Consider the following 24977-nt stretch of genomic DNA (forward strand, 5'->3'; position numbering starts at 1 on the left):
TGGGCACTTCCTTCTTCTGAAGTAGCTGCTTCAATGACTCACCTTGCGAATCAGCTGCGGTCATAAACTGCTTTCTGATGATACCCATCCGTTCTTTTCAGGATCTAAGTTACACCATAGAGCCCTCCTAAGAACCTTATTAACTCCATGTTTCAATTTTAGCCAAATCTTTCCTATTGCATTTTTTGTGGTTACTTCCCCTTGTGACACCAGACATCTGCATACGGGTATGACTCACTCATTTATGCCATCTACATCTCCTCCCTGAAATAAATGGCGCTGCTCATAGTGCTACCCAATCTGAGTAAGGGTGGCAGAACGTCACCCCTTGATTCCAGCCTTTCGCAGTATCCCCTATTGAAGTCCTATCCTCTTGTTGGGAGAGCAAGATGTCAGACCTATTCTAAGACCACTGGTACTGATGATCTAGCAGTTGATTGGCTGAGGATACACTCTTATTAAGCTCTGAACCATTCCCCTCAATGATATAATACATCTGGAAAATGCATCCAATTTCCAGTGACCTGGACACTAGATATCTTGAAATTGATGCTAAACTTGGATAATCCCCCGCCCCCTAAAAAAACGAAATAGAATTTGGTTACTCTCTCAGCTATTTAAATAATATTAAGCCACATGAGGTGCTTTTTTATTATAATCTGTCAATATAGTCTGCATTGTTTTTAATTATTTTCCTTCTGCATAATTTTAGGTTTTCATTAAGCTACTTTCTTTACCTTAATCACTGGGCTCTCTTTAATCTATGGAGAATGATAGACGTTAGAGAGGGCAAGGCCCTATGATTAAGCCATCTAGCAGAAAGGCTGCTCCACATAATCTATTTTCTAGTGTTTCGTTCAGCAGTTTAGTGGTACTGTACCACGAGAGAATAAAATTCACTGTCAGGAGGATTTTCCTGAAAAGTTGCAATATTGGTATTATGTATCTTAAATGCATTTATTATTAACTGGCACTCACAGCCTCCAGCCTACTCTTTGCACCTCCATTGACCTTGGTATGCTCCCAATCTCCGCTAAGAATGTGTGCGTCTATGGTGAGCTGTCCCTTACTTAAGCAACCTAGGGACAACAAATCATGCAAGGAGCTGCCTTCTATTAGTTGACCTTTCTTTATTGCTGCAAAATTGCAGATGCCTCCATCAGTCCAAGCTGTCTCTCTAGCCAGCTGCCATTAGTCTGCCTATACAGAAGCAAGTTGGAATCACTGAAACAGGAGGTACAGTGGTACTTTTGGAAATGTGATGGGAGAGAGGCAGATTGACAGCAGCTAACAAGACAGCAGAATAGTGGGGCTGTAACTAAACCGGCCTGCTTTCCCAGTTCCTAATATTCTGGGTCTGGTATTTCAGATTATGTTGTCTCAGGTTTGTGAGAGCCTTGAATTAATACTCTAACGATGTAAGGCACTAGCAATTTAATGGACTACATCCTTTTGGAATGAATGCCTGTGTGGAACTATAGCTAAAACTCTCAAAGTTTTGCTCCATGATGTGCTATAATGTATGTGTTTCTTTGTTGGCTTGTTTTTGTTTTAAATGTGTGGCTAGATTCTTCAGGGGAGTTTCAAAGACCAGCTTCAGTTGTTCCAAAGTCCTGGGCAGGCGTAGGCGTATGCCAGACTCCTCTCTAAAACAATACAGGACTGAAACTAATAACCACAAAATGTGTACTGGAATAAATGGCTCACCCAAGCTTTAGATTCAGAGTCAGATTTTCAGAAACGTCAAAAACATGCCATGTTCTACAATGTTCACCACGTCTGTTTGTGCTGAGAGTATTCCGAATCAGCTGAAGGACAAACTGGGAAATGTATGACCCCCTCAGAGCCAACACTGGCTCAGACAGTAAACAGACACGAAACAACTTGTTTACTCCCAAGCTTTCTGCCTTACCCACTTACCTATTTAATCTGTTTATTGGACCACTAGCTCCCTGGTGCGTTCCTTTATTGCCCTTTTGGTGCTCCCAGAATGCACCTCACATAGCACTATAGTTGGTGTCCCAGGCATCAGTCACTCCTGAATTCTGTCTATTCTGGGGCTTTCTATACCACCCGTTACCATAGCATCTGTGCACTTTCTGACACTCATTTGCTTTGTGGACTTGGGTATCTCATTTTGGGCCTGTTCCTGCTCCCTTTGAAGTCAATGGCGTAATTCCCATGGACTTCAATGTAATCAGGAGAAGGCTCTTAATTAGTGAATATTTGTACAATGCTTTGAAAATGTACCGTGCTATAGGAGTGCTAAGTGTTATTTTCTCGCAGCTAATTTGTTAACCTTTCCTTTCTTTTGGGGCCCTTTGGTTTTAGCTGCTCATTTGCTTAATTGTTTCTAAAGCTTCTTGTTAAAATGCCTCAATATATAACAGCTATACCATATCTCAAGATGAAAATGTTACAGAAATAACCACCATCCCACCAGCCACAATCTCTTTTCCACTTACTTACTTGGTGCACCCCTGTGGATTGCTGGCAATGTAATTACTTGATATATTTGTTGGACTCCCAGTTAGCTGGGCAATACTTTTTCCTCTCATGTAACTTATTTTCTGCCTACTCATTCCCTGGCTACTCAGTACTTTTTCATATAATTATCTCTGTAGCATCTTTAAAAACGATTTTGTCTCATTTACTGTGTGCTGTAAATGATGTGGTTTTGATAAATTAAGCAATAATCAGAAAACATTTTCAGTATTCCATAGTTTTCCATTAAGATACAGCTATAGTGACACAATTTGCTCTGCTACCTTTCACACTGTATTAGCCTTGCTTTCATTAAAAACTTCATTATTAAGAGATTTATAACTCAGCCACAGAAATTTGCTCTAGGGCAAAACTTGACTGTGTTTCAGCTCAGAAGTAATTAAAAAAAAATAGATTCATTTGTGTTGGGTTATGGTATTTTAATCTACCTGTTTAAATGTTTTCACATTCCTATAACTCAAAAATAGATTTGGTTTTAGAAATGTTTTATTACTTATAAATAATAATAATAATAATTAATAATAAATAATCACATTTTCTATTTATATCGGGCCAATAGTGTTGCAAGGCACTTTACAGACAAGAATACAGATAAGGCACTTGCTCTGAAAAGTTTATAATCTACATACATTTGGTAGGTGAAAAGTCCCTAATGTGATATAATCCCCTTTGGAATATTGAAAGAAAAAAAATATGGAAGTCAAGTCATTCAGGTTTACAATTATTTGCCAAACTTGAGCAGTACAATTTCTTATAACTTTCTTTAAGGATTTTGACTTCTGAATGGTCTCTCTCCTGGTGCTTAGACTACTCTGTCATTCCTTCAGTCTTGTTCATGTATTTTCATAACAGATGAGAGGAGCTTTGAATTAGGAGAGGGCAGTGCCAAAGAAGATTAGGATAATATTCTAGTTGCAAAATTTGCATTGCATTATGAGCATTCATGTACCACAGAGATGAGTGCAGAACAAGAACCTAGATAGTAATGCCAGTGCAGAAGAACTTGTGCTGTGTGAAGACGTACTTGGAGCGCTGGTGGAAAGCCACAGTGAAAAGCATCAGCAAATCTCTTTCTGCTTGTGCTTGAAATATGGGCTCTGAGATCACTGGGATCTTCTTAGCCAGTCATCTTCCTATGTGACCAATGTTCTATTCAGAGAGGGGATATGGTTCTGGAATATGGACCCAGGCTCACACTGGAATGAGGTAAGGTTATCAAAAACTCTATCATGTTTCAAGGGTGGTCTAAGTAAACTTAATCCTATCATAGTGGGTAGGGGAGGGGGAGCATGGACTAGATGAACTCTTGAAATCCCCTCCAGGCCTACATTTCTATGATCCTGGAGTCATGAAATCTTCAGAGATCTCAGAAGTTCAGATTCATTCAGCAGATTGGGACTAGGCTAAATTAGGAAAGTCCAAGTTTCCCCCCTGAACAGTTCATCCTATTCTACTCCCCGTTCTCACCTATTGTGTACCCATAAACATTTTTCAACATTCCATTTTAGTTATGTACTTTCCCCAGAAGTGTATTGGACCACATTTTCAGCTTCTTGCATACTGTTTTATGTGCACAACTGATTGGTAGTACATCTGTTTGGGGCATACACACAGCCAATTTGTGTTCACAGACATGAATTCTGTATTCCCAGTTTTGCAGGTGCAATTGCTTGTGCAATGCAAAATTGGTCCTGTAACTCTGGAGACTATCTTGAGGCAAGCTGAAAACTCGGTCCACAGCAAATGCCTTCTTAACAAAAGACCTGATGTATTCTGTCAATGTTCTACAGGCAACCTTAAGCAGAAAATTGATCCAACCCAAGATATATATATCAAATTGTTGATATAGCAAGTATAGAATATACTTATGTAGAAGCTGCAGTTCCAGGCATTTACCAATGCACCTTAAAGTTATTTCCACATTTATCAGAATTGAAATGAAAAGAACTAACATCTTCAGAGATTCATTGACTGATCCTAAGCTCGGCTTTTTTCTGCTCCTAATGAACTCTGCCAGCTTCTTTGGTCTGAGTAGCTGAAAAAGGACTTGTCAGCAAAAAATGAGGTACTAGTTATCTTAGTGAATAATGGAAACATCTTTCCTCTGTTTGTGTAGAAGATTAATGTTACTCCAGTGGAATGGACCTGGTTATCTGGGGAAGATGTAATTCTTGAGACTGAAATTTCAGTAATGGACCTTTTAGAAACTGTAGCTCAGTAGAAACCTTGTCCTATATACATGTGTGATAGAAAAGAAACTCTCAATCATATCCTGATATAGCCTTGGTTTCACTGCTATATAAATGGTGGTAGAATAGCTTTTTCTGAAATCAAGACACCATAGCGATTCCTTTTAAGAAGTCTTTAGGATTGATGGTAAGTAGTAGAAATACGTTAACTTAAATGAAAATTATAGATGACTTAGGGAATATTTGGATTTCTTTCTATCTTAAACTACTTTTCAGGCAAGGATAGGGGACAGGATTCTCTAATGGAGTGGCTTTTACCTCCCTGGACCTTTAGAGTGAGATTTGCAAATAAGCATATCATTGCCCTAACTCTGCTCCCATTGAAATCAATGGCTTAGCACTGCTACCAGTGACTTCAGCGAAGGTTTTACCATTGTCTTCAATGGATGCAGGGTTATGCCAACACTGAGCACTCTTGCAAATACCACCTTTCGGATATCCAGGGCTACATCCTGCCTCTCCTGGGGTGAGTGAAAATCCCCATTGAAATCAATACCAGTAAGAGAGGCCCTGATGGCAGCATTTTAACAATAAGGAAAACAATGAAGGAGTAAAACAGTTTAACTCCGTTTATGTTTTCACCTTTAAGAGGTTCAATCTAATCTAAATGGAGAGATGCTAATAGACCAGAGGTGGGCAAACTTTTTGGCCTGAGGGCCACATCTGGGAAATTGTATGGCAGGCCATGAGTGCTCACAAAATTGGGGTTGGGGTTCGGGAGGGGGTGAGGGCTCTGGTTGGGGGTGGGGGCTCTGGGCTGGGACCGAGGGTTTCGGAGTGTGGGAGGGGGATCAGGGCTGGGGCAGGGGGTTGGGGTGTGGGAAGGGGTGCAGGCTCCATCTGGGGGTGTGGTCTCCGGGGTGGGGATGAGGGATTTGGGGTGCAGGAGGGTGCTCTGGGCTGGGATCGAGGGGTTCAGAGGGTGGGAGGGGGATCAGACCTGGGGCAGGGAGTTGGGGCATGGGGAGAGGCTCAGGGGTGCAGACTCTGGGTTGCGCTTACCTCAAGCGGCTCCTGGAAGCAGCGGCATGTCCCTTCTCTGGCTCCTATGTGAGGCGCAGCCCAGCGAATCTGAACACTGCCCCGTCTGCAGGAACAGCCCCTGCAGCTCCCATTGGCTGCAGTTCCCAGCAATGGGAGGTGCAGGGATAGTGCTTGGGGCGGGGGCAGCATGCAGAGCGGAGGCCCCTGGCTACCCCTACGCGTAGGAGCTGGAGCGGGGGCCATGCCGCTGCTTCCGGGAGCTTGCGTGGCATGGCCCCCGACCCTGGTTCCTGGCTGGAGCGCTGGAGGGGGCCATTCTGCTGCTTCCGGGAGCCGTGTGGAGTGTCTCCCGACCTTGCTCCCCGCTGGAGTGCTGGAGCGGTGTAAGCCCCAGACCCCGCTCCCCAGCGGGAGCTCGAGGGCCAGATTAAAATGGCTGGTGGGCTAGACCCGGCCTGCTGGCCATAGTTTGCCACCCCTGTAATAGACACAGCCTCTCACAAGTCTTCCTAAAATGTAATGGATCTGCAGATCAGATGCAAGGGGCATGCAGGGCTTGTGAACAGATCCAACCTCTGGGCCCTGATAAGGAGAACATAAGCTCCCAGTAAAAAGAAAAAGGAAGTCTCTAGCCCTTTTCTTTGTGAAGATAGCTTTGAAAATGTACACCACTGCAAACTGATTGCTAAGATTAAAATGCAGCTAGGCTTCACTTCTGCAGCAAGAACCTAGATGGAACCTAAAGATCCCCCACACCTACTCTTTCAAATCAGTTAAGTCTCTCTGACCTGTATCTATCTTAAAGAGTCATCTCACTCCCCATAAATCCTTTACCGGTCCTGTGCATAGTAAAGTGATAAACATGGACAGAAATTGGTTACATTTGAGTTGGGAAGTCACCGTAAAAATGACAAGATTGTGCTTATTAAAAGTTAGAGCCTTCTTCGAGGATGCTCGCTATCACTGTGACAGAAGCAGCTGCTGCAAGGACATTCCTTTGTTGTATTCCCACCAGTGCCTCTTGGTGCATATAGGGGGATGCACCAGAGTCCTTTCAGCGCCTGCAATGCCAGCTGCTCCAGCAGTGTAGAAAGGGGAGTAGGAGGAGCTGGAAAGGGGCCATGCTGCTTATGTACTGAGTTGGATTCCTGAAGCCACTACAGCCTGCCTCTCTTCCTGCTGGAGTCTGCCATCTCAGAGTGTAAAGAAACTGTATTAGAAAGGAACCAGGAGAACTTGTCACCATCCAGCAGCCAGGGGAGACCCATTCTCCAGTCGCCTGTACCAGCTAAGGGAGACCTCTAGAGGTCAGGGGGGAGGGTGTCTATCTCAAAGCTTAAAAGGGACCCACTCTTTCACTGGCCATCTTGCCCAAGGGGCCTGCTTCCTGCCTGACCAGAGACTGCAGGGTGATCTACCTGTTGCCACTGATGTTGCTGTGAGGAAGTTAGCAGGTGAGGGAGCGACCTAAAGGAGCCTCAGTGACATACTGATGAGAAGGGGGCATGGTGGGGTGAGAAGGGGCTGTGCTGAGGGGACGAGGGTGAAAGGACTGATGCACTGAGGAGATAGAGAGTATGGAATTGGTGGGGGGTTTGCAGAAGGCAGTGAACTGAGTTTTTAAAAAACATTTGATTAATTAATTGATCAGGAGCAGGAAGGAGAGGGGAAGTATATTACCAGCTAATATTACATGCTTTTCTGACAAAGAGGAAATTTTCTGAGGGAGCCCTAGTTAAAATTTTGGCAGCATATAACTGATTGGATGAAGAATGCTTCAGCGGCAAGGCAAAACACCTGTCATATTTAGCTGAAGTATCAAGACATGGATCATTGACTCCTTAGCTGAGAAAAGATGTAATATAGATCAGGCGTATTCCAAATGGATGAGTTTCACCCCTATGCTGAGGGCCAACACAAGAACTATGCACTAATGAAGTCTCATGAAAGGCCTCAAAATAGGGATAATGTGGAAATTTGTTGGTACATAGTCTATGCACCATAGGCTTTGTGCTGGCTCTTTACACAGGGGTGAGTCACCTAGTGTGAACAGCCAATATGAACAGATTATTTTTTTAATGGCCATACTGGGTCAGACCAATATTCCATCTAGCTCAGTATCCTGTCTTCCAACAGTGGCCAATGACAGGTGCTTCAGAGGGAATGAACAGACAAGGGCTATCGTCAGGTGATCCATACCCTGTCATCCAGTCGCAGGTTCTGGCAGTCAGAGGCCTTGGGACACCCAGCGCATGGGGAGCATTCCTGACTATCTTGGCTAATAGCCACTGATGAACTTATCCTCCATGAATTTATCTAATTCTTTTTTGAAGCCAGTTATAGTTTTGGGCTTCACAACATCCCCAGGCAATGCGTTCCACAGGTTGACTGTATGCTATGTGAGGAAGTACTTTCTTTTGGTTGTTTTAAACCGGCTGTCTATTAATTTCATTGGGTGATCTTTGGTTCTTGTGTTATGTGAAGGGGTAAATAACACTTCCTTATTTACTTTATCCTTACCAGTCATGATTTTATACACCTCTATCATATCCCCATTCAGTTGTCTCTTTTCCAAGCCGAATATTCCCAGTCATCTTAATCTCGCCTCATACGGCCGCTGTTCCAAACCGTTTATTTTTGTTGCCCTTCTCTACTTTTTCCATTTCTAATATACCTTCTTTGAGATGGGGCAACCAGAACTGCATGCAGTATTCCAGGTGTGGGCATACCATGGATTTATATAGTGGCATTATGATATTTTCTGTCTTATTATCTATAAAAAGAACAGGAGTACTTGTGGCACTTTAGAGACTAACAAATTTATTAGAGCATAAGCTTTCGTGGACTACAGCCCACTTCTTCTGTAGTCCACGAAAGCTTATGCTCTAATAAATTTGTTAGTCTCTAAGGTGCCACAAGTACTCCTGTTCTTTTTGCGGATACAGACTAACACCGCTGCTACTCTGAAACCTCTTATTATCTATGTCTTTCCTAATGGTTCCTAGCATTCTGTTGGCTTTTTTGACTGCCACTGCACATTGAGCAGATGTTTTCAGAGTTTCTTGAGTGGTAACAGCCAATTTAGACCCCCATAATTTTGTTTTTAATTGGAATTATGTTTTCCAGTGTACATTACATTTCATTTATCAGCATTGAATTTCTTCTGCCATTTTGTTGCTCAATCACCCCGTTTTGTGAGATCCCTTTGTAAACTCTTTGCAGTCAGTGTTGGACTGAACTAATTTTGTATAGTCTGCAAACTTTGCAACCTCACTGTTTACACCTTTTTCCAGATCATTTGTTAATATGTTGAACAGCACTGGTCCCAGTACAGATCCCTGGGGATACCACTATTTATCTCTCTCCATTCTGAAAAATGACTATTTGTTCTGACCCTTTGTTTCCTATTTTTTAACTAGTTGCTGATCCATGAGAGGACCTTCCCTCTTATCCCATGACAGCTTACTTTACTTAAGAGCCTTTGGTGAGGGACCTTGTCAAAGGCTTTCTGTGAATCTAAGTACACTATATCCACAGGATCCCCCTTGTCCACATGCCTGTTGACCCCCCTCAAAGAATTCTAGTAGATTGGTGAGGCATGATTTTCCTTTACAAAAACCATGTTGACTCTTCCCCAATAAATCGTGTTCATCTATCTGACTGCTAATTCTGTTCTTTACTATAGTTTCAACCAATTTGCCCGGTACTGATGCTAGGCTTACCAGCCTGTAATTGCTGGGCTTGACTCTCGAGCCATTTTAAAAAATTGGTGTCACATTAGCTATCCTCCAGTCATCTGGTACAGAAGCTGATTTAAATGATAGGTTAAAACAGTTATTACTTCTGCAATTTCACATTTGAGTTGCTTCCATAAGTGGCGAGTTATATTCTTTTGTGGTGCCCGGGCTCCAGGAATTTTCAGGGCTGGGGGCCCTGCTCCACCAATATTTGGAGCTGGGTCTCTCCCCTGGCCCTGCCTGGATCGGGCCCCGGCCCCCGCCTGCCCCCGCATGTCTCCCCCCTGCCCTGCCACGTCCCTGCCTGAGAGAAAGCGGAGTGCGCCTGTCCCGTGCCTGCTTGTCCTGCCAGTGTAGCACATTCCTACGCTCAACTGCTGTCTGCTGCCCCAGGATCCTAGTGCCCCCATCCGCTAATGGCAGGCTGCCCTTGCCCTGTCCTTCCGCCCTAGCCCTGAGCCTGTCCAATGCCCCAAACCCCTCAACCCCAGCCCCAGCCCTCATCCCCCCACATCCTAATCCTCTGCCCCAGCCCTGAGTCCCCTCCTGCATCATGAACCCGTCATCCTCAGCCCCACATCCCTCATCCCCCCCCCCCCCAATCCCCCGCCCCCCCCCCGAGCCCCCCTCTGCATCCTGAACCCCTCATCCCCAGCCAGAGCCCTCATCCCCCACACCCCTCCTTTCCCCAAACTCCCTCCCAGAGTGTGCACCCCCTCCCCTTCCCACACAACCCCTCCTGCCCCCAGACTCCCTCCCAGAGCCTGCACCCCCTCCCTCTGCACCCCGTCCGAACCCCAAACTCCATCCCTCACCCCCTCCTTCACAGCCACCCCCTTCCCCAGCCTGTAGCCTGAACCCAGCACCTGAACTCCATCCCAGAGCCTGCACCCTAATCCCCAGTCCAGGACCTGCACCCCAGACCTCCTCCCCCCCCAAACTCCCTCCCAGAGCCTTAGGCAGGTGGGGGGTGGAGTTGGGGGGGACAGAGTGGAGGGGAGCGGGTTCTGGGCACCACCAAAATTTCTACAAACCTGCCACCCATGGTTGCTTCAGGACACTTGGGTGAATACCATCTGGTCCTGGTGACTTATTACTGTTTATTTTATCAATTTGTTCCAAAACCTTCTCTAATGACACCTCATTCTGGACCGGTCCTCTTAAGTATTTCTTAAATATTTTGATTTATTATAATTTGCTATGCACTGTGAATGAAATTCACTGTGCACCAATTAAATCCTACTTAATCCCTATTATTGAAGGCTTAGGTAGAATGTTAATAGTACATGGGTCTTCACTCTGTATGATAAAAAAATTACAGTTTTTAGTTTTCAGGGTTGGTGGATCATACTTACGGCACAGTATTAGAGGTTCAATTATACATACAATCAATGATAGCATATCTAGAAAAGAGAACTAGGAGGGCAGGAGAAGTTTGACCATATCACAGAGTTCTTGTAGCTATTATGCAGCACCATACATCAGTCCAGCACTGGGCCTACTTCACCTGGGGACTGGGCTGAGGATTTGTCCCATAATGAGTACTGATGCTAGCAATATTGTATGCCATTTATTCATCATGCCTAACAAGATTATTTCTTTTCTCATAAAAGTGTTAGTATTCTTTTTACCCATTGAGCCAGATGATTCTATTACTGCACTTATTTTTAAAAGTCTCTCTCAATTCAAAATACAAAAAGAAATCACAGGCATTTTCTTTTACACAGTCAAACTGAGCATTAAAATCGATTGTATCACAATGCAGCAAGCAAATGACTGCTTTATATAATATGTAAAACACAAAAGAGCCCTATCCCCAAGAACGACAGCTGAAGATAAGGTAATACAGGTTTTCTGGAAATGAACATATCCAAGGATTTAAATATTGGAGCTTCCCTGAGACCTCTTTCACTTGGTTCACCAAGAACTCAGTTTGATTCTCGTCTTGTCACGCAGGTTCCTTTATTTGGCATACAGCAAAGCTATGCTGAGTTGATCAGACTCAAGTGTAGGGGTGAGTATAGGGCATACCACACAGAAACCCTCTTCCTTTATATACATTTAACACATTACATTGCATTTAATGTACACTATGTCACATGTTTCGGGATTGGTTTGTATCTTGGGATACAGCATGCTCTGTCCTGGCACTGTCCACGAACAACTTACTCTTTACTTCATCTTTACATTCCTGACTCATTTTAGCCATTGTTATCTTGTCCATTGTAAATGGTTCTCTGCATGTTCCCCCTTTTCTTAGCTAGTACAGACCTTCTGTCTCTTAGCTTACAGACCCATTTACCTATCCTAATTAGCACAGACATTCTGTTTTCAGTCTGCTGATCTATTTACCTCCCTCGTCCTGTCTCCCAAGAAATGATGCCTCCTATTATGTTTAATTACTCATGTCAAGTCAGGCCTACATTCCACTGCTTTTGTTTTTCTTTTCTAGATTAGTATACATTTTATTTCTGGTCTTTTGTGCTTTCTTTTGTGCTTTCAGCAACACATTTTCAAGACCGCAATTGTTGTAATTATTTGACCCACCATTAATGCTAGGCTTAAAGAACAAACCAGGGGATGCAAAATCACCTACTGCAGAATAGCCCACCACAGGGTGTGATTCTTGCTTGCTCTGCCTTTAAAGCAACATTTTGTAATTTTAACTTTGCTTTTATTTTGATGATATTATTAAAAACTGGTACAAAATTTAAAAATATTTTCATTTATCATCACAAGAAATTTAGGTGTGAAACAGAACATATACCAAATAAAATAACATTCCCTGGATCCATACCAGAAATGTTCCTTTTGAGCCATCACACAATACTTGCCTGGGCAGTTTTTACTTTACTAATGTTCCAGCATTTCAACCATACTGTACCATTTGGAGACTGTCCCCCCCAGCGTGAACCCACATGCTGGCAACTCTGTCTGTAACACATTACACCTGCACATGTAAGTGTCCCCCAGATGCAAACAGGTACAAATCTGAGACTTTTCAGATCTTGAATTCTTTTGCAACAGTACTTGAGGAGGGAAAACGAACACTTTCACACTATATGAGTTGCAATGGTTTCACATTTAATGAGTCACATTCATTGTATCGGACCCTTGTTAATTTGCTTACCCCGCTCCAACTGGTGTCACCTCTCCTGCAGCAAATGTTTAACTTTTCTGTGGTGATAAATGAGGGCAAGTTTTCTTGCTCCATTTTACTTATGGACACTTTTACTTTGTATAACATGTATCCCCCACATACTACACATATTGTTATTATTGGAACACATTGACTTGATAACAATAGCTGAACATGTCAGTACAGGTTATGTGGAAACTAATATATCCAAGGAGGTAAAGGCAATCAAATAACGGTATGGCAAACTGGTGTAAGCCAACATTAATTTGCCAGGCATAGAGTCCAAACTCATCCCCTTTCTGGAGTTTAGCTTTATTAACAACTTTACAATTAATTTATCTAAAGTTCAGCCTAAGTCTTTGTCACAAAATAGGCTGCTCCGATCTTTTTACCTCAATACTGCTCAACCCACACCCTAGACTAATTTTCTCTAGAAAGCCACTCCTCCCTCCGTCCCTCCTGTTTTGGTAAAGCAATGAAGCAACAGCCTCAGTGAGTCAGTAGAACCCACTTAATCCTTTCCCAGCAAAACTGTAAGCTTTCTGGAGAAGAGCTTGCTTTTTCACCTCATGTTTATACAATGCAATGATCCCTGAGTAACATCTCTAGATGCTACAGTAACTTACACACCTTCTGGGTGTGGTGTTCTGTCCCATCTTGTGGCGCCAAGACCACTTAAAGAGAGAGCTAAAATGAGTCTGCTCTACAGCCTTAGCTAATAGCCAATTGGCTTTTAGCTCATGCAGTAGAGCAGAGGTTGGCAACCTTTCAGAAGTGGTGTGCCAAGTCTTCATTTATTCACTCTGATTTAAGGTTTCATGTGCCAGTCATACATTTTAACGTTTTTAGAAGGTCTCTTTCTATAAGTCTATAATATATAACTAAACTATTGTTGTATGTAAAGTAAATTAGGTTTTTAAAATGTTTAAGAAGCTTCATTTAAAATTAAATTAAAATGCAGAGCCCCCCAGACTGGTGGCCAGGACCCGGGCAGTGTGAGTGCCACTGAAAATCAGCTCGCGTGCCACCTTTGGCACATGTGCCATAGGTTGCCTACCCCTGCAGTAGAGGCTCGTATACTAAGCTCCAGAGATCCCAGGTTCGAGCCCACCGACGACCTGGGTCTGTCAGTGTTACACTACTATAATAATTAATAATAATAATTAATAATAAGTGATTTGCCTAGGACACACAGGAAATCTGTGTCAAAGATAGGGTGACCAGATAGCAACCGGGAAAAATTGGGATGGGGGTAGGAGGTAATAGGCGCCTATATAAGAGAAAGTCCCAAAAAACGGGACTGTCCCTATAAATATGGGACATCTGGTCACCCTAGTCAAAGACAAGAATTGAATGCAGGTCTTCCTGTTCCTTACTACGTGGTCATTCTTCCTCTCAAGTACTGTCCTGTGTTTTCAATATAACACTACTGCATCAGCCCCCCTAAATCAGCACATTAGGCTCAGACCCTTTGAAATTATTTAGCTAGGATACAGAGAATACAAATAGTTGAAAAGGAAACCTTTAGAAGAAGGGTACTCTTTGCCTGTCAGCAAAACTATAGTTAGAAGGTAATTTTTGAGAATCATTCCGACATTGATATATTACAGACTAAAACTAATACAGATATTAAGAAATTTCTCTGTATGTCATTACTCTTTGTGTATGCAAAACCTGGGTGTCTTTGTAGAGATGGATTTGATGAGTCAGTTAACGTGTTATATCATTGCTGTAATTGTCTGCAGGGCCGGTGCAACCACTGGGCGCTTAGGGCGCCAAGTGGTTGGGGGTGTCCAAGATTTTTCCTCCCTCCCCTCCCTCAGAGTGCGGCATGGCTGATTGGGCGCCTGGGCCTGATTTAGCCTCTCCCATTGGCCTCCAGCAGGCAGAGTCCCTCCCCCGCTCCCCCCTCCCCTTGCCTCAGCATCAAGTCGCCAGCACGCTGCGGGGGAGGGGCTGTGGGCTCCGCAGCCTGTTTGTTTTGGCTGCATGTGGAACCAGCGGCTGGAGCGGCATGGTGGTAAGGGGAGTCCCAGGGGGGCTGTTGGGGGCGGGGAGTGGTTGGATGGGGGCGTGGAAGTCCTGGGGGTCTGTCTGGGGACGGGGGTGTGGATAAGGGTTGGGGCAGCCAGGCGACAGGTAGAGAGTAGGGTCCTAGGGGGGCAGATAGGGTGGGGGGGTCTCAGGAGGGGGCAGTCAGGGGACAAGGAGCAGGGAGGCTTAGGGAGGGGGTGGGGTCCTGGGGGGCAGGTAGGGGCAGGGGTCCTAGGAGGGGGCAGCCAGGGGACAAGGAGCGGGGGGGGGGAGGCGTTCTGAGGGAGGGCGGGAAGTGGGAGGGATTGGATGTGGGTGGGGCTCTCCCCCCGCCCTCTTTTTTGATTGTTGAAATATGGTAACCCTAAAAAAGCGGTGCCCTGGCTCGGCAGGGAGGAACCGCCTTCCGGAGGCACCGGAGAGCCAGATCGTCTGCTTGAGGGGGTAGCGAGCCCCAGCCATGGAGGAGCCAGAGCGGCACAGGGGGGCAGCAGTCCTGCAAATGCGGCGGCACCGCTAGCGGGGAGCAGCCGCACCCCCTGCCCAGGCTGCGGCCCAGCGCACCTCCCGCCCCGGGGGCTCCTGCAGGCTGCAGCAGTTTCATGTTCTCGGCAGCCCCCATGCAGCCCCCGGCTCTCTCCTCGCCATGCTCGGGCTCTGTGGCTCCCAGGCATGTGAGCTACCGGGGCGCAGGGCCCTGAGCCTACTCTGGGAGGGGCAGTGGCGGCTCACACTCCCGGGAGCCGCAGAGCCCGAGCATGGCAGGGGGAAGCTGGGGGGGAGCACGGGGGCTGCCGCCCACTTGCATCCACTGCAGGAGCCTCTAGGGGGGCGCCAAGTGGGTTGAGCCCTGGCAGGCGCATCCCCTGACTTACCCCTCACCGCGCTCGGGTTCTGTGGCTCCTGGGCATGTGAGCCACCGCTGCCCCTCCCGGAGCAGGCTCAGGGCCATGTGCCCCGGCAGCGGCTCACATGCCCGGGAGCCTCAGAGCCCGAGCACGGCAAGGGGGCAGCCGGGGGGCGCAGCCTGTAGGAGCCCCTGGGGGGGGCGCCGGGCCTCAGCCTGGGCAGGAGGGGCAGGGGGCGCGGCTGCTCCCCGCTAGCTGCGCCACCGCCTTTGGAGGGCTGCTGCCCCCCTGCGCCGCCACTGCAAGCCGATGCTCTGGCTCTCTGGTGTCTCCGGAAGGCGGCTCCATCCTGCCGAACGGCTGCAGCGGCCCAAGCCCGGCAAAGCCAGTAAGTGGACTCAGGGCGGGGACCGCCGGGGTGGGGTGGGGAGGGCTCATGGGGGGGCTGTGCACCCTCCAGGGGAGTTCAGGGGGTGGGGAGAGGGGAACCTGGTCTGGGGAGCAGCCCCTGGGCACGGCTGGCCCCTGGGCAGGTTGGCCCCTGGGGTCTATAAAAGCTTGTTGGGATTTGCCCCCAATGAACCGATGGGGGGGGGGTGCGCAAGGTGGAAGTTTCGCCTAGGGCGCAAAATATCCTTGCACCGGCCCTGATTGTCTGTATCCTAACCAAAGTTATATTATAGGTTAGACTAGATTAAAGAATATAAAATCTTCTCAGGTCTTGCCAGAAAAAGAAAGATTTTCTTGTGTTTTAAGCCATTGATTATATATATTAAATGGTTCTGGAAGCTTAACACAAGGGTAAATAGTTTATTTATCAAGAGAACTTCCACCAGACAGAGAACGAGGTTTTTTAATTTTGTTCTAAGACTTCTCTAAAGTCAAAAGGCTAATACACAGAGCTAAGGCAGGCAGGATGAATGAGAGTGTGGAAATATCCGTCTATCCATGAATCAATCACTTACATGCATATAAATGCCACACGTGTGGGTAACTTACATCCCATTACCAATCAGGAAACAGTCAGCTCACTCAAATATGACTCTCGGCCTTGTTGCAATTTTTCCAAGCCCAAAAACTCCTACTATTTAAAATAAAAAATAAATTAAACACAAAATGCATACTGTGTGATTGAGGGCCTGCTCCAAAGCCCATTGAAGTCAATAGAAAGTCTCCTATTGACTTCAATGGGTTTTAGATCAGCCCTCACTTGGTAAGTATACTTATTCCTCAGACATTAAAAGGGGTATGTATGTTGTCTAGAATAAAAGCTTGCAATTCTGTAAGTAAAGCCTAAGAAATACCTGAGTCCCCGATCTATTAACTTCTTAAGGCTATCACTGTTTTGTATCATCTCTAGTTATTGATACACTTTTAGCTGCTCATTTGCTTTTTCACTTCCTAGTCTCTTATAAAGATTTGACCAAACTAATCCACATGTGCTAAAATATACTCAGTTGATGATGAACTGGTTGAACAGGAGTGCAGGTGTTTTAAAATTAGACAAGTTTTGCTATCAATTGTTCTGTATTCTGTGATTTGACGTCTACAAATTTCCACTATTTTGATGCAACAAATTGTGACACAACCTCCTTCACAAATACAGGCATGAAGTAGAAATCTATATCTTCAATTTTAAACCCTAGAGGAAGAGAAAGAAATTCAAAATTATGTTCCATTCAGCTATCTTTTTTGCTCTTCTTGTTCTGGGCTCAACTTGCATTTAGGATCAGCATGTTTCTAAGTAATAGAAAGTTTCCATAGTGCCTCTGAATCATTTTTCAGTTTTATTGATGTTTGGTTTGAGTTATTTTTGGGGTTTTTTTTGCTAATTGTATCAAGCCAGATTTCCACTGACACTGCAACAGTAGGATTCTCAGTCTGAAAGCTGTCAAGTCACTCGGAAACCTCTCCGTAGAGTCCCTTGTGTGAAACGTTCTGTATTTTGATCAAAGTTTTTCTTGTGTTTGTTTTCACATTTTTTTCTCATATTTATGGTATTTGGATCCAAATGTGGAGATACCATCTTCCTGAGAGTTCCACTGAGTGACATTGGGAAGCTGGGTCACCAATCCTTTTTCAATCAACCAACAATGAGGTTGTTGATGGTTGCAGAAGACATACTGAGCTTCCACAGTGTGCTTTAGGACTGTGTTATGTATTATTTCTTTCTCAGTGAATTTTATATAGAGCGCTGAGCATTCTTGTGATAGATGTTTAGGAGGACTCAAAACCTGAGAAGTTCTCTTATATTCATTTTATTTTCATAGTCTGAACATATGGCAAGGCTTTCTTGCCATGATCTCTGCATTCTTGGCTGGCACCTTAAGTAACCTGGATACATTATCCTGTGGTTTTCTTTCCAAATGTATTTGGAATAGCATTAAGGAGGAACACCTAAATGGATGGTTTTAGCCATCATCTGGTCATTTCTCGTTTTCAGTGAACAATTTTGCATTAATGTCAAAGTTAATTTTTTTGATTAATTTCCTTTATTTTTTCCACTTTTTCTTCACTTCCAACATGAATAGTGAACCCTGTGAGTTTAAATATTCAGAGTGCGGTGCTTGAACCATTTAAAAAATTGCTCCTTTTGTGTTACACTGAAGGTAGCATGATGTTAGCATGACAGATGGTTCTGACTTTCTTATTAAGCTCTTTTCCTTATGGTTGTTGTTATGGAATCATCATTGACTGGACTTTACTGTTTTCTGGGTGTGGGAGGTGAACAGAGATTGCTCCTGAACAAAGCTGATGTTGAAAGGTCTGGTACAAGGATTATGATCATTTATTGCAGCTCCTTTTTGATGACAACAATGGCATAAAAAAATCTCAGTTTCAGTAGCATAAAACTCATCAATGTTCTGCTCTTCTGCGTCAATATACGTAGTTTTCTTCAGTGGCACGTTTACCCTGAAGAATTTGAAGACACCAATTTTCTGCATTTTCTGAAATGAGCCCAGATCCTTTCCACCTGGCTAAAAACTCCTGATAATGTTTGTATTTTGCTTTTAGAAGAATGATGAATTTTCAATTTCGCCTGTCTATTCAATAGCTTGTTTCCTACCACTTCCTTCATTTTTGGGCATATTAAGTCAAACTCACAGACAAATGTTTTTTAATTGCTAAACATTAATCAATCATCTGTTTACAATATTGATCAGCAGCTTTCACATTTAGAAAGAAAACCAACCAACTGCGACTCTGAAGACTGAAAATTAAGATGTGCTAGCCAGCTTTACATAGAAGCATTACATCAGAGCTCTTTCCCACCTTTCAGAAGTTTGTAGATTCTAGCAAACCAAGTCTTCTGAGAGTCCAGACTGCCACCCATTCTCCTCTTTTCATCACCCAGTGACAACTAATTCCATTTCCAATCTATGCCTCCCTCTCCAATCACAAATGATTCCAGCTAGTCTCTTCCCCTCTAGGTAGCTTTATTGCTTTCTTACTGCTTCCTAATAGACAGAACGTGGATGTTCTTGTCACTTCTCTTTTCACTTTTTTGAATAGTTAAATTTTCATTCATAGATTGAAATTAATGCCTAATATTTCTAGTATCAAAAAGTTACAAATATATGTTATATTTATGTGCTTCAGAATGAAATTAACAAAATAAAAACCAACAATTGAAAAATCTGGAGAAAAATTGTTAAACTCCCAAACCATCCAATGGATTGAAAAACCTTACCCCCAGAACCTATTTTTTTCACAACTCTTTGACTTTAACTCATATGTGTCAAAGGATCAATGTTTTGACTTTTAGAAGACCCAAAACTATTGGGCAATCCTCTAGGTCCTAACATTGATGATGACCAGTAAGCCCTAACAGTTGGATGGAAAAAAGCCATCCTAGGACATACACAATAAGAAAGTCACAAAGGGTTTTCTCCTACTCATGTTGAAGTCAATGGGTGTTTTGCCATCAATTTTAATAGGAGCAGGAGCAAGTCAAATGGCAGGAAGAGGTAAGAGCTTTGTGCATAAGCCCATGATTGTAAGCATCTATCCTTTACACATGTGCATAGTTCAAAGTGAGCTAGACAGAGGGCTGTACTAAAAAGTGATGTCTGTCAGCAGCACGACTTCTTTTATGTTGTTTCATCAGAATTGAAATGTCAAGTCACGTAATCATTTTAAAGCTTAAACAGTTAAGGTAGGAAATACTGAAGATAAGAAAAAAGTACCTCTGTCTCCATGCTCTGTTTATGCACTCTCCACGGTTTTTTAAAGGGTAACTTTTAATTGTTCCATGGATATCCAAATATTATTGCTAGGGTTGCCAGGTGTCTGGTTTTTGACCGGAACACCTGGTCGAAAAGGGACCCTGGCGGCTCCGTTCAGCATTGCCAATTGGGCCATTAAAAGTCCAGTTGGTGGTGCTGCAGGGCTAAGGCAGGCTAGTCCCGACCTGTCCTGGCACCCGTGCTGTGCCCTGGAAGTGGCCAGCAGGTCCGGCTCCTAGGTGGGGGGCAGGGGGGCACGGGGCTCTGTGCGCTGCCTCTGCCCGAGCACTAGCTCCACACTCCCGTTGGCTGGGAACTGCGGCCAATGGGAGCTGGGGGGAAGGTGCTGTGGGCGAGAGCAGCACGTGGAGCCTCCTGGCCCCCACCTAAGAGCTGGACCTGCTGGCTGATTCCGGGGTGCAGCCAGGTAGGGACTAGCCTGCCTTAGCCCCGCTGCGCCGCTGACTAGGAGCCGCTCAAGCCTGCCCCAACCCTGATTCCCAACCCCCTGCCCCAGCCCTGAACCGTCCCCAAACCCAGAGCCCCATCCTGTATCCCAAACCCCTCATCCCTGCCCCCACCTCAGAGCCTGCATCCCCAGCCCAGAGCCCTCATCCCCTTCCACACCCCAACCCCCTGCCCCAAACTGCAGCCCCCTCCCGCACTCCGAATCCCTCGGCCCCACCCACAGCTCCCTTCTGCACCCTGAACCTCTCATTTCTGGCCCCACCCTGGAGCCCACATTCCCAGTTAGAGCCCTTACCCCCTCCCGCACCCCAACCCCCTGCCCCAGCTCAGTGAAAGTGAGTGAGGGTGTGGGAGAGTGAGCCACCGAGGGAGGGGGAATGTAGTGAATGGGGGGCAGGGCCTTGGGGCAGAGCCAGGGTAGGGATGGGGCTTCGGGGAAGGAATGGGGCTAGGGTGTTGTGTTTTGTGCGATTAGGAAGTTGGCAACCCTAATTATTGCCTCAGTACCAGTTGCTTTTTTAGTAAACGGCTTCAAAGCTGCCTTAACCTGAATGTAGTTCTTCCCAGATTCTGTTTATAATCTAGTTTCTTTCTTACTCCCTGTGTTGTGGTGAAAAACAATTGCATTGACTTTGCTTCTAACATTTCAGGCTTCTTATAATTTAAATAGGACATCTGGCAGCTATACTGCTTCAATAATAAGATATTTTTGAGCTCCAGTTTTTACCCTTTCATCTTTGTAGCAGACTAATATCTTTACTCTATACAAATCCCACTTTGTAATATGTTTACAGTATGGTTTCAAAAACTGAACATAATAATAAACCTAAACCTTTACTTTACTAGACCAAATACATTGAGAGCAGGTTTGCATTTGCAGTGCAGACATGGCTAAGATAGGTTGCATGATGTCAATATATCAGTCTATCCGATCTATTATACTCGTCCAGGGAGTGTATCAGGGATGTTCAGAGTATAGACTCTGAAATCTTTTTCAAGTAGTCTAGAGAACTGTGTGACAGTTAGACTATTGGCACCTTACTTACGTTCCTCTCTGACTGCCCCAGCTCGATACTCAGATACCATGGTAAGTATGTATGGTTTAGAGAGACAGATAAAACTAATTAAAATGTGCTTGCTATATTCTTTTTATGGGCCCAGTCCCAAACCCATGGAATTAATAGAAGGACATCAATGAACTTTGTGCTGAGGTTTTGCCTCAGTGGTCTCATACAGGTGCATGTGCCTTCTTTTCACACACTGTTCTTTTGTTAATAAGCAGCAGATCAGTGGTTGTGTAGCAAGTCACTGGTGATGCATGGAAAGAAAATACCTGCTTTCCCTTCTGTGAAAAAGTATAAGGCAGCAGAGCTTAAAAAAGACAAGATTGTGGCTGTCAGGACGTCAGACAAAAGAGGTAGCAGAGGAGCAGTATGGCCAGCCCAACCTGAGCTAGTGTATTCAGGATCAGTCTACTCTAGTCTGCCCTTAACTATCTAGTCAGTTTAGGGCCATCTGGCCAGCCTAAAATCCCATCAGCTGGAGAGTGAAAAACATCCAACCAAACAGCTGAAAAATCTATTCACCTGCAATCAGCTGCATAAAAGTCAGCTAAACGCTGGCCAGCCCTTGGCTTTTCAGGGGCCTTGCCTCCAGTCCATATTCAGACTTGGCTGCCATTAACTTCAGTAAGAGCTTTGGATGAATAAAAAAATCATGATTAGACTTGGGTCCATATCTGTTATGTACCTGTATTGAACACCACAGTCACGCAAGCTGAAGACTAAGCACTTGATCCAACTCACATTGACTTGGGTCAGGCTGTAAGGAAACTTTAAAAACATTTGGCATCACATTACAGATAAAAATCACATCCAGGGCCTCTTCCTGAGCCACGACCAGGGAAGCTTTGCCATTGAAACCCCAGTTTTTAAAAATCCAGCCTTTGATATAAAGTAGAGTGGGAAGCACTCATAACAGTGTCTTTTGGAATGCCATTGTTCCTAAAGTTTGCCAGTTCAATGGACAGAGGTAGAACTTTTAAAGATTTTGTTCTCTCCTTGGATGATCCTGAAGGAGGGTTTGAGAAACAATGTTAATTTTCTTTTACCTTTAAAAAAAAAAAGTTCCTTTAAAAGAAACTAAAAATGTTTAATTAAGCTCAGTAGTTCTCCAGGTTTTCCCTATTCTTACTACACACGTGCAAGATCAAGAGACAGAGAAATTGCTTTCTTCAAAGGAAAGACGAAATAGGGAAGAGGAGAGATGAGGAAAAGAAAGTGACATTTATTTTTTTTTACTTTAATTTTTAAGGCCCCAAACCTGCTTCCACTGAAGTTAATGGGAGTTTTGCCCTTGACTTTAATTCAAGCAGGATCAGGCTCTACTTTCCCCCTTCCCAAACTAGAAAATTTTAATAGATTAAATACCCAGATTGGCAGGTAGTGATCGATCTATCGATCCCCGATCACTCTGCCGTCGACTCCGGAACTCCACCGTGGTGAGAGGCGAAAGTGGAGTCGACGGGGGAGCGGCAGCGGTCGACACGCCGCCGTCCTCACGGCCAGGTAAATCGACCTAAGATACGCCGACTTCAGCTATGCTATTCACGTAGCTGAAGTTGCGTATCTTAGGTCAACCAACCCCCCCTCAGTGTAGACCTAGCCTAAGGAACCATAGGCTAGTGGAATAAGCATAGGCTGTGTTAATTGCTGCACATAGGAAGCAATTTGCAGTGCATGATAAGAACTTTATTGCACCTACAAACTTTATGAACAATATAACAGATGTTATTATTCTTATATGCCACTAGATGGAGATCTCTCTCTCGCAAACTGTATACACACACTACATAGATATTTACATCTTCAGGGATTCATAAATTTGAAGGCCAGAAGATACCTGTATGATCATGCAGTCTGAGCTGCAGCATAACAAAGGCCATAGAATTTCACTAAGTCATTCCTGCATCAAGCTCACAGAGCATAACTTTTAGAAAGACATCCAACCTTGTTTTAAAGGCTTCAAAGGATGGAGAATCTACATTAGTTGTTCCAATGATTAATTACCCTTACTGTTAAAAATGCATGCCTCATTTCTAGTCTGATTTGTCTAGCTTCAGCTTCCAGCAGCTAAATCTCAAGTCTTTGTCTGTTAAATTAAAGAGCCCTCTACTATCAGAAATATTTCCCCAAAGTACGTTCTTATAGACTACGATCAAGTCACCTCAGTGTTCTCTTGGCTAAACTAAATAGAGTGAGTAAACTAGTCTCTCACTGTAGGACAGATTTTTAAGATCTCCAGTCATTTCTGTAGCTCTTTTCTGAATCCTTTCCAATTTGTCAACATCCTTTTAAAAGTGTGGACACCAAAAAATGGGCACAATAGTCTAGTAATGATCTTGCTACTACTGTATACAGTCATGCCACTTTTTATTCACTTAAGGATCAGGCTTGCTTTCTTAGCCATCACATCACATTGGGAGTTCATATAGAATATAGGGAATAGCCTATATTCATAACAAGCTGAAAGCCAGTAACTGCTGAGTTCTAATACTGTCTCTGCCACTGTGATTTGCTAGGTGGCCTTGAGCAAGCCATAGAAGGCCAAATGAAGCCTGAGTCCTGTGTGTTGGTGCTCAAAGGACAAAAGAAACTCTTGTAGGTAGGAGCGCAAGGACACTGAAGAGCTAGACCACAATAAGCTCTAGGTGATGCAAAGGTGGTAGAGTGGAGGACAAATGAAACCTCTGCATCTCACCCTGCCAGCCTCCTACATTAACTTCAAATAGGAGATGATGAAAGGGGCATGATATCCTCAGCTCACTGAGAGTGTTTGCAAAGATGGCTGGGCTCAGAAGAGAGAACATACAACAGTCTACAAAGAAGGCACTTGCATAGCAGCTGTGCTGCCCAGATACTTTTGGGAGCATTCTGACTGCTTCAGCACAATGCCTCTTAGAGAGCCCACTGCCCCAAAGTCTGTGCCTTCAGTTCATAACTGATCCTTAATCTCTGTGTCTCTCTGTTTCCTTGTCTGTAAAATGGGGCTAGTACTCATTGACCTGCTTTCTATAGGCCTGGTGAGAATTAGTAAAGGTCATGCGGCATGTTGAAGATGTTAAGTGCTAAGACTGCTTTCAACCTTTTGAATTTTTAAATTATATTTTTGTTTTAAAGCTTTAATTCTACACTTAACACAGCTTACGGGGACGGGAGGGGACCCTACTAAAGTCTGCTGATGTTAATTTAACAAGTTTCATGGAGAGTTCAGTGCTGTCTGATTTAATTTAAGCACAGTTACCTCAAGATACTCATGTTCATGACTGCAAATTCCCAGTTCAAAGAGAGAGAGAAAAAAAGAAAATCAGAGGACCATCAAAGTTCAAAATAATATTAAAAACCTTGCTCATCTCTTTTCAAAAGACCCTGGGTCTCTGACTCTGTAAATGATTTTCACAGGATCAGACATGAATCTATTACAGGGGTCGGCAATCTCTGGCACGCAGCTCACCAGGATAAGCACCCTGGCTGGCTGGGTCAGTTTGTTTACCTGCCGCATCAGCACATTTGGCCGATCGCGGCTCCCACTGGCCGCGGTTCACTGTCCCAGGCCAATGGGGGCTGTGGGAAGCGGCACAGGCTGAGGGATGTTCTGGCCGCCGCTTCCCGCCGCCCCCGTTGGCCTGGAGCGGCGAACCACAGCCAGTGGGAGTCGCGATCGGCCGAACCTGCCGATGCTGCAGTTAAACAAACTGGCCCGGCTCGCCAGGGTGCTTACCCCAACGA

Source organism: Trachemys scripta, chromosome 1 (genome assembly GCF_013100865.1).
Source record: "Trachemys scripta elegans isolate TJP31775 chromosome 1, CAS_Tse_1.0, whole genome shotgun sequence".
NCBI lineage: Eukaryota > Metazoa > Chordata > Testudines > Emydidae > Trachemys > Trachemys scripta.